At 40.1% G+C, this 13,337-nt stretch overlaps 1 protein-coding gene across 1 annotated transcript in view; it reads left to right on the forward strand.

Annotated features, from left to right (window-relative positions):
• The window catches only part of LOC124777607 (esterase FE4-like), a 143,518-nt gene that overhangs the window by 107,059 nt on the left and 23,122 nt on the right, over window positions 1–13,337 (forward strand). The window lies entirely within an intron of this gene.

The raw sequence follows: 13,337 nt of genomic DNA on the forward strand, positions 1-13,337 counted from the left end.
TCATTACTTATTAACACTTTGGCCATTGCCTGTACCATTTCAGTAGGTTTTATTCTATGTCCACTAGGATTTTCTAGTAATTCTTCTCAGATGTCCACTTCATAACTGTATCTTAGCATTGTTACTTCTAATGATGTTACCATCCTGTTCATGACCAGCCACTTCTGGAAGGTGTAAAGAGGCTGGCTCTAGTTTGTTGATTCAGTTGTCCTGTCATTATTCCCGCCCTGTACAACTACCGCACATAATTCACGGTTCTGAGCTGCCCATTCAGTCTTGGTTACATGGCCGATTTTCACTTTTATTTATCATTTGAGGTGGCTTGTATTGCTCTGACATCTCTCTTATGTTTGCAGACACTGTCCATGAAACAGCTGATTGGTTATCCTATTGGACATGTCTCCTGTTATTATTCTCCGATGGCATATTAAGACTGTTATATTTTCGCTTCCATATGTAATTGATTGAATTGCTATTATTGTCATTCAGTCTCTGTCAAATACCCAATATCATTATCATCATTATTGTGAATAGCACAGTTATTATTATTATTATTATTATTATTATTATTGCCGTTACCAACTGATGATTAAGTGGATTGGCCCTTCTTTTTGCTGAATGATTGCCATTACTCTGATTATTACTATGGTAATTTTGATTATTATTATTATATTGTGATATCCATTGTGGTGGTTTTCATTGCAACATTACCATGGTACACATTGTATGGATTCGCATTATATATCTGATTTCCAAATTGCCTAGCATCCTCTTGGATTACATTTAGTGACACTCTTACTGACAGGAATTGATCTAAGTTATTGTCAGGTACAACTAATTAGTTTCTCTCAAAGGTGAATTGGTAATTCCCCCTTCGGAATTCTTAAAACCTTCCTATGGTTGATGGGTTCATCCCAATATTGGGTCTTATTTATAAACCTTTCAAAATACTTTTGAAGTGGGCCCTTTTTGGCTTGTAAAATTCTGGACTGTAAACCTTGTCTCTAAATTTATTTTGTGTACTCTTTGACCAGTATTTTGCAATAAATAGTTTTTCAAACTCATAGCATGATGTACAAGTCTCAGCTATCTCAGATGCCCTTATCGAGACTTCAGCACTGGTTTTTGACACTATAAACTGAATTTTATCCTGCTCATTCCAGGATTCGGGAAACACATTTCAAAAGCTGTTTTGAACACCTCAGAGTGAACAGAATTTTACTCTGTTGAAAACCTATGAAATCGCCTGGCTTTAAATATACTGTTTACAACCTTTGCCCATGAAGTTGCACTTCGATGGTCAAAGTGTCAATTCCTGTAATCTCAATCTTCACTACTGCTAACACCTCCTTCTCTTTATCTCTGGTTTAATCAGACAATCTACCCAGCGATTTTAGCTCAGTTGACTTGCCTGCCGTATGCGATAATAGATTGTTGACTTGACTCTGCCAAATGGGAATTTTTGAGATTACCTTTTCTTTAATATTCTGAAACTTGGCTTTAAATTGTTTTTGATTTCAGTGTTTCTGAGTATCAATGATTCCTGCTTGATCAATGTACTAACTGACTGTACAGTGGTCTGTACTTGAGATTGTACCTCTTCTGATTTAGTTTCCATCCTCTCGGATATTTTTTTCCTCAATATTTTTCATCTGGCCCATTAAATAATCGTCAATATACTCTTGGCTTGTTAACTAGAAGTCTTTTACTTCAACTGATAGATCATCTATTTCATTCAACATGGTAGACTGATCTTTGTGTATCTCTTCCACACTCTTCTCTAAGGTATTTACTGATCCCCCCTAAGGTATCATATTTACTTCTTGCTGAATTTAAGTCCAGTCTCAGTTTCTTGAGTTCCTTAGCGAACCCATTGTCTCTTTTCTTATTTTGATCCTCTAATGATTTAATCGCCTGTTTGAGTCTGTCCTTAAATTCTTTCTGAACCCAGTCTCCTCTGTGTACCTCCCATTGCCCGATTAGCTTTTAACATCTCCTCCATAAATTCTCGATCCTCCCCCTTGAATTTAATTAAAAATTCAAACAAAATATCCACTTCCACTTCATTTGTATGTTTACCCATTCTGTTAGGTCATACAGTGAAATCACTATTGGGTATTGACATTGGCATTTTTACTTTCAGACGTTTCCATTACAAACAATGAATCTATTCCAGTCACATTTGATGATTCTAATTCTCCTGCCTTATTCATCTGTTCTAGCGGATCATCATTTATCTATCTCTGTTCCCTCCCCCTTAGCCATACCTTCATTCACATCCTCTACATTAGATCTTGATCTATAGGACTTCTTTGACATGGTCAAATACTAAAGATTACTACCAATCAACCCTAACACAAATACTGTCTAGGCTAAAATATCATTCAACAATCCAGCAAACTTGCCATAGTCATCCACCAGCTGCTACATTATATTTAATTGAAGCACAGTGCACTATAACTCAAACTTTAAATATTGATTATTACAGCAAGCTCATCATGTCAATTATTTCAATATGTACTTGGATTTTGTTTCTTTTATAACACCTGTATTTGTGCCTCCCTCAGGCGTATGTCTATCTGTTTCCATTTCTTTGTAGTACTTCCTTCCTGTCACTCCGGATGTAGTTTCCCGAAAACAGCGCACATGTAAAACAAGCAAGTTTACATGAGTGGTTATTTAGTTCATGTACAGTCACTAAATAATTCACAAAATCACATGTATAAACTGTATATTGTTGATTTCTTACCTTCGAGCCCCACATTGTAATGCCATTTGTGACCCCTCCTGTTGCTGCTTACCGGCATTTCCACAATCAGTGAGGGTGTAATGCCCTTTTTCTACACCCAGCCAGTATTCTTCACATCATTGAGATACATGAAAGTGAGGCAACACAACACAACACTATCTGTCGTTGCAGTCAATTTTTGTTGTTGTTGATAATGATGATAATGGTGATGATGATGATGATGATTGGTTTGCGGGGCACTCAGTTGCGAGGTCATCAGTGCCCGTACAAATTTCCAATGTTTTTATGCAGTCCAGTTTTTACACTATCCAATCTAGCCACTGTCACAAGTGGTGGTGGTGGCGGTGGCGGCGGCGGCGGTGGTGGTGGTGAAATGAGGACAACACAAACACCCAGTCCCTGGGCAGAGAAAGTCCTCAACCCGGCCGGGAATTGAACCAGGAGCCCTGTGATCCAGAGGCAGCAATGCTAGCCACTAAACCATGATCTGCAGACATCAATATTTGTTGAAACTTTCTGGCAGATTAAAACTGTGTGCCCGACCGAGACTAGAACTCGGGCCCTTTGCCTTTCGCGGGCAAGTGCTCTACCAACTGAGCTACCGAAGCACGACTCACGCCCAGTACTCACAGCTTTACTTCTGCCAGTACCTCGTCTCCTACCTTCCAAACTTTACAGAAGCTCTCCTGCGAACCTTGCAGAACTAGCACTCCTGAAAGAAAGGATATTGCGGAGACATGGCTTAGCCACAGCCTGGGTGATGTTTCCAGAATGAGATTTTCACTATGCAGCGGAGTGTGCGCTGATATGAAACTTTCTGGCAGATTAAAACTGTGTGCCCGACCGAGACTCGAACTCGGGACCTTTGCCTTTCGCGGGCAAGTGCTCTACCAACTGAGCTACCGAAGCACGACTCGCGCCCGGTACTCACAGCTTTACTTCTGCCAGTACCTCGTCTCCTACCTTCCAAACTTTACAGAAGCTCTCCTGCGAACCTTGCAGAACTAGCACTCCTGAAAGAAAGGATATTGCGGAGACATGGCTTAGCCACAGCCTGGGGGATGTTTCCAGAATGAGATTTTCACTCTGCAGCGGAGTGTGCGCTGATATGAAACTTTCTGGCAGATTAAAACTGTGTAGGAGACGAGGTACTGGCAGAAGTAAAGCTGTGAGTACCGGGCGTGAGTCTTACTTCGGTAGCTCAGTTGGTAGAGCACTTGCCCGCGAAAGGCAAAGGTCCCGAGTTCGAGTCTCGGTTGGGCACACAGTTTTAATCTGCCAGAAAGTTTCATATCAGCGCACACTCCGCTGCAGAGTGAAAATCTCATTCTGGATCAATATTTGTTGATCAATAAGTTTAAATTCAAATTGTTACTATCAGCTAGCTGCATTGTTTACAGTTGCTGCCAAAGATGCTCATTAGCAGTTACTAGGAGGCCAAAAATGCATTGATATCTTTGATTTTGCACAGCACATGTACGCTGAATTCATTCCTTCCAAAGTCATAGGGTTCATTTCGCAGTTTACTTGATATGATTTATTATGAAGGATATTCATACTTAAACCCAACAATAAATGTCTATAATCGAAATTCAAAGAAATTTACTTTTAACTTGTGGACTGACAATCTAAAAATGTCAAAAGAATGTAAGCCAAGATTATTCTGGAAAGATTTGGCAAAAATCACTGTGAATACAACTGTCGTCATTACACATTGAAAAGTAGCTAACATATTGAAAGTTCCTGAAATTGGAATTTTCTGTCTGTTATAAGCTTACAATACATGCGTACCTGGACTCAATGTTGGTGAACCTAACCATTCATAAATAAGTTTGTTCAGAAGTGTAACTGAAGTACCAGGTGTGGTTGCAATTTCTCATCTTTCTTAGCTATTGTCAAATTAGCAAACACCTTGTCCCGACTATGTTCAGGGTTGCCCCAAGTTTCCCCAAGTGAAATTCCTTGTTATTTCCTTGATTTCCAGGCAAGTTTTAGGGTTTTCCCCTGACAAAGTTTGAGATCTCAAGGGTAAGTTAAGACGTAAGTTGACAATCCGTCTTTGCAGCTATTGTACAAGAAACAATAATGCAATTGAGGAAATATCTAAAAAAAAACTTGCAAGCAGGCTGTGTTTCCGTTTTTGAGCAAAAATCTAAAGTACAGTATTAATATCAACATCTTTTGTAATGAACTATTTTTAGATAGAGAAAGCAAGCCAAATGGCATGTGTTTCATTAAGACCACTGGTGTTTTCTTCGTTCAATAAAACAAAACACATTTGGTGACAAAAATATGCGTTTACTTGGAGTTGCAAGACAGATGTAAAATACCTTCACTAATTTCAGAAATAATTTCAGAAAAAAGTAGGTCTCTTGAAAGAAATGTATAAGGAGGGGAAGAATTGTGTAAACTAACACTGTAGGTGACTGACAATAAAATGATGGTTCTACTATGATGACACAGGGCTGGAGAAGCTCTGCAGAGTATCTGCTGAACGAGCTCCTCTCTGATGATGAACACACACATGACCAACAACATCCTATGGACTTCTGTGACCAAATGAAAAATATTTATGTAAATGGCAGTGTTACCATCCCTTTCACCCATGAAGGTGTAGCACTAGGGATAGACAGCCAGCCGGGATGGAATACTTTCAGAAACTTTTAAAAATACTGTCACATAGATCACTCCCTATTTAACAGGCATGCTAAATGATGCCTTACAACAAGGAACAGTCCCTGCTCTTTGTAAAAGCCAACATGATAATTATAAGAAAATCAGAGAATGAGAAATTCAGGAAATTGCTCGAAGACATGAACTGGATAGATGTTTACAATACTTTTATTTCAAATAGAAAATACAAAGCATTCATTAATAAAATTAACTGCATTTCTGAAAATTGTTTTCCCCTAAAGGTTAGAAGTCAGAAAATAAACTGTGGAGTACACAAGGAATAAAGATTTCATGTTGGACTATCTAGGAACATCTCTGACGTTAGAATTGTAATGCATTACAATGAATACAGCAAAATATTGAAGCAGGTAATCCAGAAATCAAAGCAGCTTTATTATTAGGGAAAGATAATTACATTAGGCAACAAAACAAAAACTGTGTGGGATACAGTGAAGACAGAGACAGGTGGGGCCAAAAAGGAAGAGGAACAGAAAGCTACTACTGTTACTAACAGCTTGGGGCTATCAGGTTCAGTGAATAGTGCAATGGAGTATCTGAGACCAGACTTCAAAAGTAACTTCAGTAACGTGGAAATGACACTCACCTCTCCCAAAGAAGTAGCATCCATCATAAAATCCCTAAAATCTAAGTATTCCAGTTGGTATGATAACATACCAACAAAGTTAATCAAAGACCCATGCAAGTTGAGTTCTATCTTAAGTTATTTGTGTAATCAATCTCTTTATCAGAGGAACATTTCCAGACTGGCTAAAATATGCTAAAGTCAAGCCTCTTAGCAGGAAGGGGGATAAAGAGATACCATCAAACTATCGACAAATTTCACTTTTGCCGGCTTTCTCAAAAGTATTTGAAAAGGTTGTGTTGAAGCAGTCTCCTTAAGCATATGGCTGCAAATAATATATTGTCCAAGTCACAGTTTGAATTTCTTAAGGGTCCTGACATAGGGAAAACTATTTACATTTACAGTGAGAATGTACTTAATTCATTAGATTGTGAATTAGAGGCTACTGGCATTTTCTCTGACCTGTGAAAAGCCTTTGGCTGAGTGAACCACTGTTAAGTAAATTAGAATATTATTGTGTCACCAGCAATGCTGTGAAATGGTTTGAATCTTATATATCTAACAGGAAACAAAGGGTGTTGCGAAATACTTGTGCAATAAGCAGTGAGTCACCATCTGAATGGGAATTAATTACATGTGGTGCTCCTTAAGGTTCCATTGCCTTTTTCTTGTGTACATTAATTACCTCTCATCTGTTACATTGTCAGATGCTAAGTTTGTTTTATTTGCAGATGATGCAAACATTGCAATAAGTAGCAAGTCAATTACAGATTTAGAAACAGCTGCTAATCAAATTTTCACTGACATTAATAAGTGGTTTAAAGCTAATTCACTTAATTAAACTTTGAGAAGTCCCACTGTATGCAGTACAGAACCTGTAAGAGATTTCCTTCTAGCATGTGTACAACACACGAAGACATGCAGATCGAAGAGGGTGACAGTGTTAAATTTCTGGGATTACAACTCGATAATAAATTCAGTTGGGAAGGGCATACCACAGAATTGCTTAAGTGCCTAAACAAGTCTGTATTTGCAGTTAGAAAGATGTCAGATGTAGATTCTATTATGTCATATGGGATCATGTTCTGGGGCAACTCATCAAACCGATATAAAGTTTTTAGCATGCAAAAGCGTGTGATAAGAATCATTTGTGGTGTCAATTCAAGAACATCATGTAGAAACCTGTCCAAGGAACTTTGCATTCTAACCACTGCTTCTCAGTACATTTATTCCTTAATGAAATTTGTTGCAAGTAATGTATCTCTGTTTCCAACCAATAGCTCAATAGAATGGGGCATGCTATCCCCCCTTGTGGGGCTACCCGTTTTGCCACCAGTCAGCCTGCATGCTATTCTTTCGTTTCTTTCATCAGTCGAATCGAGTTATCGAGTAGCTGTACTTCCCTATGTAGCATGTGCATCCACATCATAGTATATTATACATTCCTGTCTGGCACATAGATAGCTAACACATACCTACAAGAAAAGTCATGGCCATCCTAGTTACCTTGATAAGTTATCGTATTTACTTGAATCTAAGCCGCACTTTTTTTCCGCTTTTTGTAATCCAAAAACCTGCCTGCAGCTTAGAATCGAGTGCAAAGCAAGCGGAAGTTCTGAAAAATGTTGGTAGGTGCCGCTACAACTAACTTCTGCCGTCGAATATATGTAACGCTACACAGGCATGCTTTGTAGGCACAAAGATAAATACTGGCACCAAAACCTCTGCGTTAGTAAATAAATTAAAAAAAGGTGGAAGACTAGATTTTTTTCTCCGCCCCGAGTTTCGACTACTGCATATTCATACATTATCCAACGAAGTAAATACAAATTCCATATTGTTCATCTTCGAATGTAGCAGAATTTCAATGTAGTACGAAAATCCGACTGGCAAGACTGGGATATTTGTCAATGTGGCAAACTCTACGTTCTGAATTTTTTCCTACCTGTGAGAAGAGATGGTTGCTAATAGGAACCTGATAAAATGTGAATCACATGAAGTATTCTCTTCACCATAAGAATAATACGAATATAAACATTTTGCCATGTATTCTTTCGTGTTTGCTGCTATTTCATTTAAATCCTGTATACCTAATAAACTACGAAACTAGAGTGAGACACCAGCAAACGCGGAAGAATATGCATATCGTGTCATGTTTATATTCGTATTATTCTTATGCCTAATAGTGATACAGTCAGAAATGAAGCACGGCAACTGACTAGATTTTTAAATCTAAGATGACTCTAATTTCTGTGCAGAATTTGATGTACTAAAGAAGCGGCCACAAAGATTTTCAAACGGAGAAAAATTTTCGCCTAACTCTCGTTCAGAACATGTTCTATCATACGCAGTCTATTATTTGGTTCTTGTTGATCATTATCAAAGAAAGCAGCTGTGTAAGTAACAACAAATAGCAGTCTATTGCCATTGTTTCGCTAATGAGACGATTCCTCTCTCTCTTCTTTTTTTTCTTTTTAAATTTTAAGCGGTGGTAGTGCGCACAAAAGCAAGCCATGCCGCGAGCGGCGACAGGCCATAAACACGAACTATCAGAATGCGACGAACAATGCATGACGCAGTACAGTAATGCATTTTCAGCTTAGAGTGACGTAAACACCTACAACAAAGAGAACGGCACTTATCAGATCAAAGCAAAATAAGCAATCGATTCAAACCAGGCGAAGCACGTGAAAAAGGAAGAGTACCCGTATAAATACGGACAGAGCGCCTGGCGCATAGCAATGGCTAGCTGGTAAAGCTTAACTGCTAAGCTTAAGACTCCAACCAAACTACTGTAGCGGTATCGTCATTCATTCGACCTAAATTGTGTCTCATATTACAATGGACCAACTTTGTTTCGATTTGGAGGTGCGGCCTAAAACTTTTCTCTCCCCTTGCATTTCGAGTCTCAAATTTCAGGTGCGGCTTAGATTCGGGAAATTTTTTTTTCCTTTATTTCATGTCTCATTTTTCAGGTGCGGCTTAGATTCGAGTGCGGCTTAGATTTGAGTAAATACGGTATTCTGTCTGGCATCTGTTCAAGAGAAATCACAAATATCCTACTGTTTTCTTGTACAGAGAACCTTTGATATGAAGCATTATAAATATGTACTATTTACCTAATAGGCAGCTAGTTTACATTCAGAAGGAGGAATATTAAGACTGAAGAATGAATAAGTGAAAGTCCTATTTGTAGCAAGTTCAAGTGTGAAGTTTAGTCGAGGGAGAGTGATCAGTTGATTGTGAAGTATTAATAATAGTAATTAGGTGTCCTTTATATGTGTATAAACAGTTTAAATAAAACTTTCTTAAACTCTGCATGTGACTTGATTATTTTTTATTATGGTAAAAGTAAAGGTAGCTCAAGATATCTTTACAGCCCCCCTCCTTGAGGTTTTTCTGTATCTGCCACTGCATCAAGGGGTGATTCTAATAGATGAAGAAAGGGCCAAGTTACAAGTTTATGACTAATCTTTCTACTGAGTCTTACACAAATAATCTCATATGCAACTACTATTTTTATATCAGTGGACTAGAGTTTGTCTACTGTAACAAATACACATCCTTTATGCTTTAGCTGGTCATTTTGATACTCATTTTGGGGTAAATTTAACCCCAAAATCTCATTCCTGTATACTGTGTGTTTCAGCCAGTTTTCTGTGAGTTATTTTACATCACTTGCACTGCTTTTTAGGACTGCTTCAAATTCTGGAACTTTGACACCCAGAGATGTCAGGTATTCTGCCTGATATCAGCATCATTCATGCACAATAGTTTGACAACATTACTTATTAACTTTATCAGTTGCTACCTGAGACGGCTCATCAACTGGAACAAGCCCAGTATTTATAGCTTTGGCAGTCCCTCTCCATGGTCAATTCCAGGTGTTCCATCTGCAGTCCACTGCTGCTAGAAGCATTCTTATGAATTCTGTCTTTGGTCCAGGACACTAGGCTAAGTGCTGGCATTCCGACTTATGTCCAGTGTGGCTGTCCATGAACTGGTATTCAGTTTTGCTCCAATGCAGTTCCAGATGTTCTCTTTGTGGTTTGTTCTTTCTAGAAGCATTCTTAGGCATTTCCTCTTTGGTTCAGTGCACAAGGCTGAGTCTGGTGTTACATCTTTGGTCCAGTTCACCCATTTCCTTGTTGGCATTCCATTTGCAGTCTCGTGCAGTTCTAGGTGTTTTCTCTGTGGTCTGCTCCCACCAAAAGCATCGTTAAACATTAGATATTCAGTCTGATGCATCTGGTGCCCTGTCTGCGGTCATTCCCATGTCCACACTCTGTTCTTCTTTTTGTGGAATTCTGCTACTGCCCCCGTTGCATTTGCAGTGACTCCAGGAAAGGATCCCAGGATCTACTAAGTCCATATGCAGTGTCATGTGGTTTTCCATCACCCTTATCTCTATAGACTTTCTTATAATGCTGGCCCAGTATCTGAGAGGCTGTACCAGAGCACTCATTTCATCGTAGTTCATGGAATTATTCAGTGCCAGACGGTGCTCAGCAATGGATGATTTCATTGCCTGTCTTAGACAGGTGTGGCCTCTGTTGTTCTTTGCATGTTATGTCCACTGTCCTTGTTTTGCATGATGTATGACATGCCACAACGGCAAGGTATATTACAAATTCCTGATTTTTTGTAACCCCAGGTCATCTTTCACTTTTCCCAGTAGTGCTCTTCTTTTGTTAGGTGGACAGAACACAAACTTCATGTTAGGCTTCTTGAGAATCCTGCTAATTTTGGCAGTAACAGATCCCACATAGGACACACATGCCACAGCCTTTGCTTCACCTTGTTTTTCTTCTAGATCATGTGGCAGAGTTGCTGGTTGAAGGGTCTTCTGAATCTGTTTTGATGTGTGTCCTTTTTTCCAGAACTCTGATCAAAGATGCTCTGTTTCTGCTGCCGTGCTACCTGGGTCTGTTAAGCGACGTACCCTGTATACCAGTGCCTTCAGAACCCCATTCTTTTGTGCTGGGTAGCAACAGCTGCTGACTTGTTGGTATAAATCAGTGTGTGAAGATTTGCAATATGCACTGTGGCCAAACAACCTATCTACTGTCCATTTGACAAGTACACCTAGAAGCAGCAACTAGCTATGCTTTTCCAGGTTCATGGTGATCTTAGTATTTGGGTGCCATGAGTTAAGATGTTCCAGACACTCATTGAGCCTATCCCTAACATAAGACCATATTACGAATGTGATCAACCATTACTGAGCAGTGTCTGGAACTCAATCATTCCTTGAACTATTATGAAACAAGGGTTCTGATTCAGACATCCAGATGCTGGGGCAGTATTATAAGAGTGTCTGTAGAGATAAAGGTGATGGAAAACCTCACGAATCATGTCACTGGGTGTCAACTCAGTAGAGTCTGGGATACTGCAGTAGAGTTGCTGAAAACATAACAGGGGCAGAGTAGAACTCACAGGAAGAATAACTGAAAGTGTGTACATGGGAATGATTTTTTTTTTTTTAATGTATGTTATGTTCATATGGGACCAAAGTGCTGAGGTCATCAGTCCCTAGGCTTACACACTAGTTAATCTAACTTAAACTAAGGACAACTCGCACACCCATGCCTGAGGGAGGACCGAACCTCGGACGTGGGGAGCTGTTCAAACTGTGGCAAGGCACCTGAGACCATGTGGCACGTGGGAATGAATCCCAGGCTGAGTACCAGGTACACCGGACCTAAGATGGAATGTCACAGGATGTTTCTAGTGGGAGCGGATCACAGTAGGAACACCTAGAAATACCCTCAGGGGGCTCAGCATTTAGTTGCTGGGTACGGGCTTGGCGACCCCGGGGTCCCTGAGATGGGGAGTGGGAAGCGCCACGACTCCTCAATACCGTAAGCTCTGAGCATGCTTCAACGACCACCGTAAGGCGTGATGGTGAAACGTTGTATGGTACAGAGTCTGCGTAGGGACTCAGTTGTTCTCTGCCACCTCTGAATTAGACATATGCGGTTGACCCATAGCTATCTCCTTCGCCGTGAGAACCCGCCCAAGTGTCACAGTGATGCAGGGCTGACGGTGGTACATCTTCTGATGGACTGCCCCATTTTAGCCCCCTTGCAGCAGTCCTTTAATTTACCAGCTGCACTTCCTTTATTTCTAGGTGACGATGCCTCTATAGCTGACCCAGTTTTACGTTTTATCCGTGCAGCTGGGTTTTATCACTCACTCTAGTGTGGGCGCTCTCGCATGATTTCTCAGGCTACACCCACTCCAGCAACTTTCAGTTGTGACGTGGATACCAAAATAGTGTCTTTTATGGTAACAAGTTGTGTTGGTACCTCTATCAACGCTTTCCAGCCGGAGGTTCTTCGTTTGTAGTTGAGTGGTTGACCTTTTACCTGCTCCATCAACCACTGTAGTCTGATTTACTCTAATCAACTACTTCCTCTGCTCCTTTTAAGTGTCCTCTATTTTGTGTTATTGCAGTGTTCATTTTAGCCCTGTACCCCTTGGCGTTTCCTCCCTCTGGTTGCAGAGGTTACGCTTTTACTGTATAGGCCTTTTACAAGTATGTCTGTTTGGGACAGGGGACTGATAACCTCAATGTTTAGCCCCAATCAAACCCCAAAACCAACCAATCAACACCTAGAAATGCACTGGACCAAAAACAGAATGCCAGTACATGGATAGGTGCACTGGACTGAAGACAAAATAACAGCAGTCAGCCTGGCACACTGGATTGAAGAGGGGAATTTCTAAGGATGTTTCTACTGGAAATGGGTTGCAGGAACTGGCCATGGGTAGTGAAGTCTGTAGGTACTTAGTCCACTCAACCAGAAGTCGCAGGTAGTGCCTAATGAAGATAACACGTCACATTGTTGAAATGCTATGCATGAATGATACTGATATCTGACAGAATACCTGACACCCCAAGATGTCAATAGATCACTGGGAAAGACTGAGAATTCATCAGGGGCTTTGTTCTGAAAGCTTTGGCAGCTGAACATGTGGATTTTAATCCTTCCTTTATGAGAAGCAATTCTTTTGGTATAGCAGTAATGCTTCAGGGTCTCATATATCTATAAAATAAACTAACTTCTGCACACTCCTAATACAGTCATCAACCTGGATAACAGCCTCTGATGGATAGTGCATGCCTGACCCATTTAGGGGGATCATATGGCTCTCAAACGTATGACACAAGTCAAGGAATGTAGACTGGCTTGTCACAGAACCTCTGAAGCATCTAGTTCTAGCCTTCCCCTCAATTCAGGAACAGGAGATCATCATTAGTTCTGGAGGCACTGCTGAAGAGTGTGAACTTCAGTGAAATTCTGCAAGTAATGTTCATCTTCTCTATCA

This window comes from Schistocerca piceifrons, chromosome 2 (assembly GCF_021461385.2).
Source record: "Schistocerca piceifrons isolate TAMUIC-IGC-003096 chromosome 2, iqSchPice1.1, whole genome shotgun sequence".
In the NCBI taxonomy this organism is placed as follows: domain Eukaryota; kingdom Metazoa; phylum Arthropoda; class Insecta; order Orthoptera; family Acrididae; genus Schistocerca; species Schistocerca piceifrons.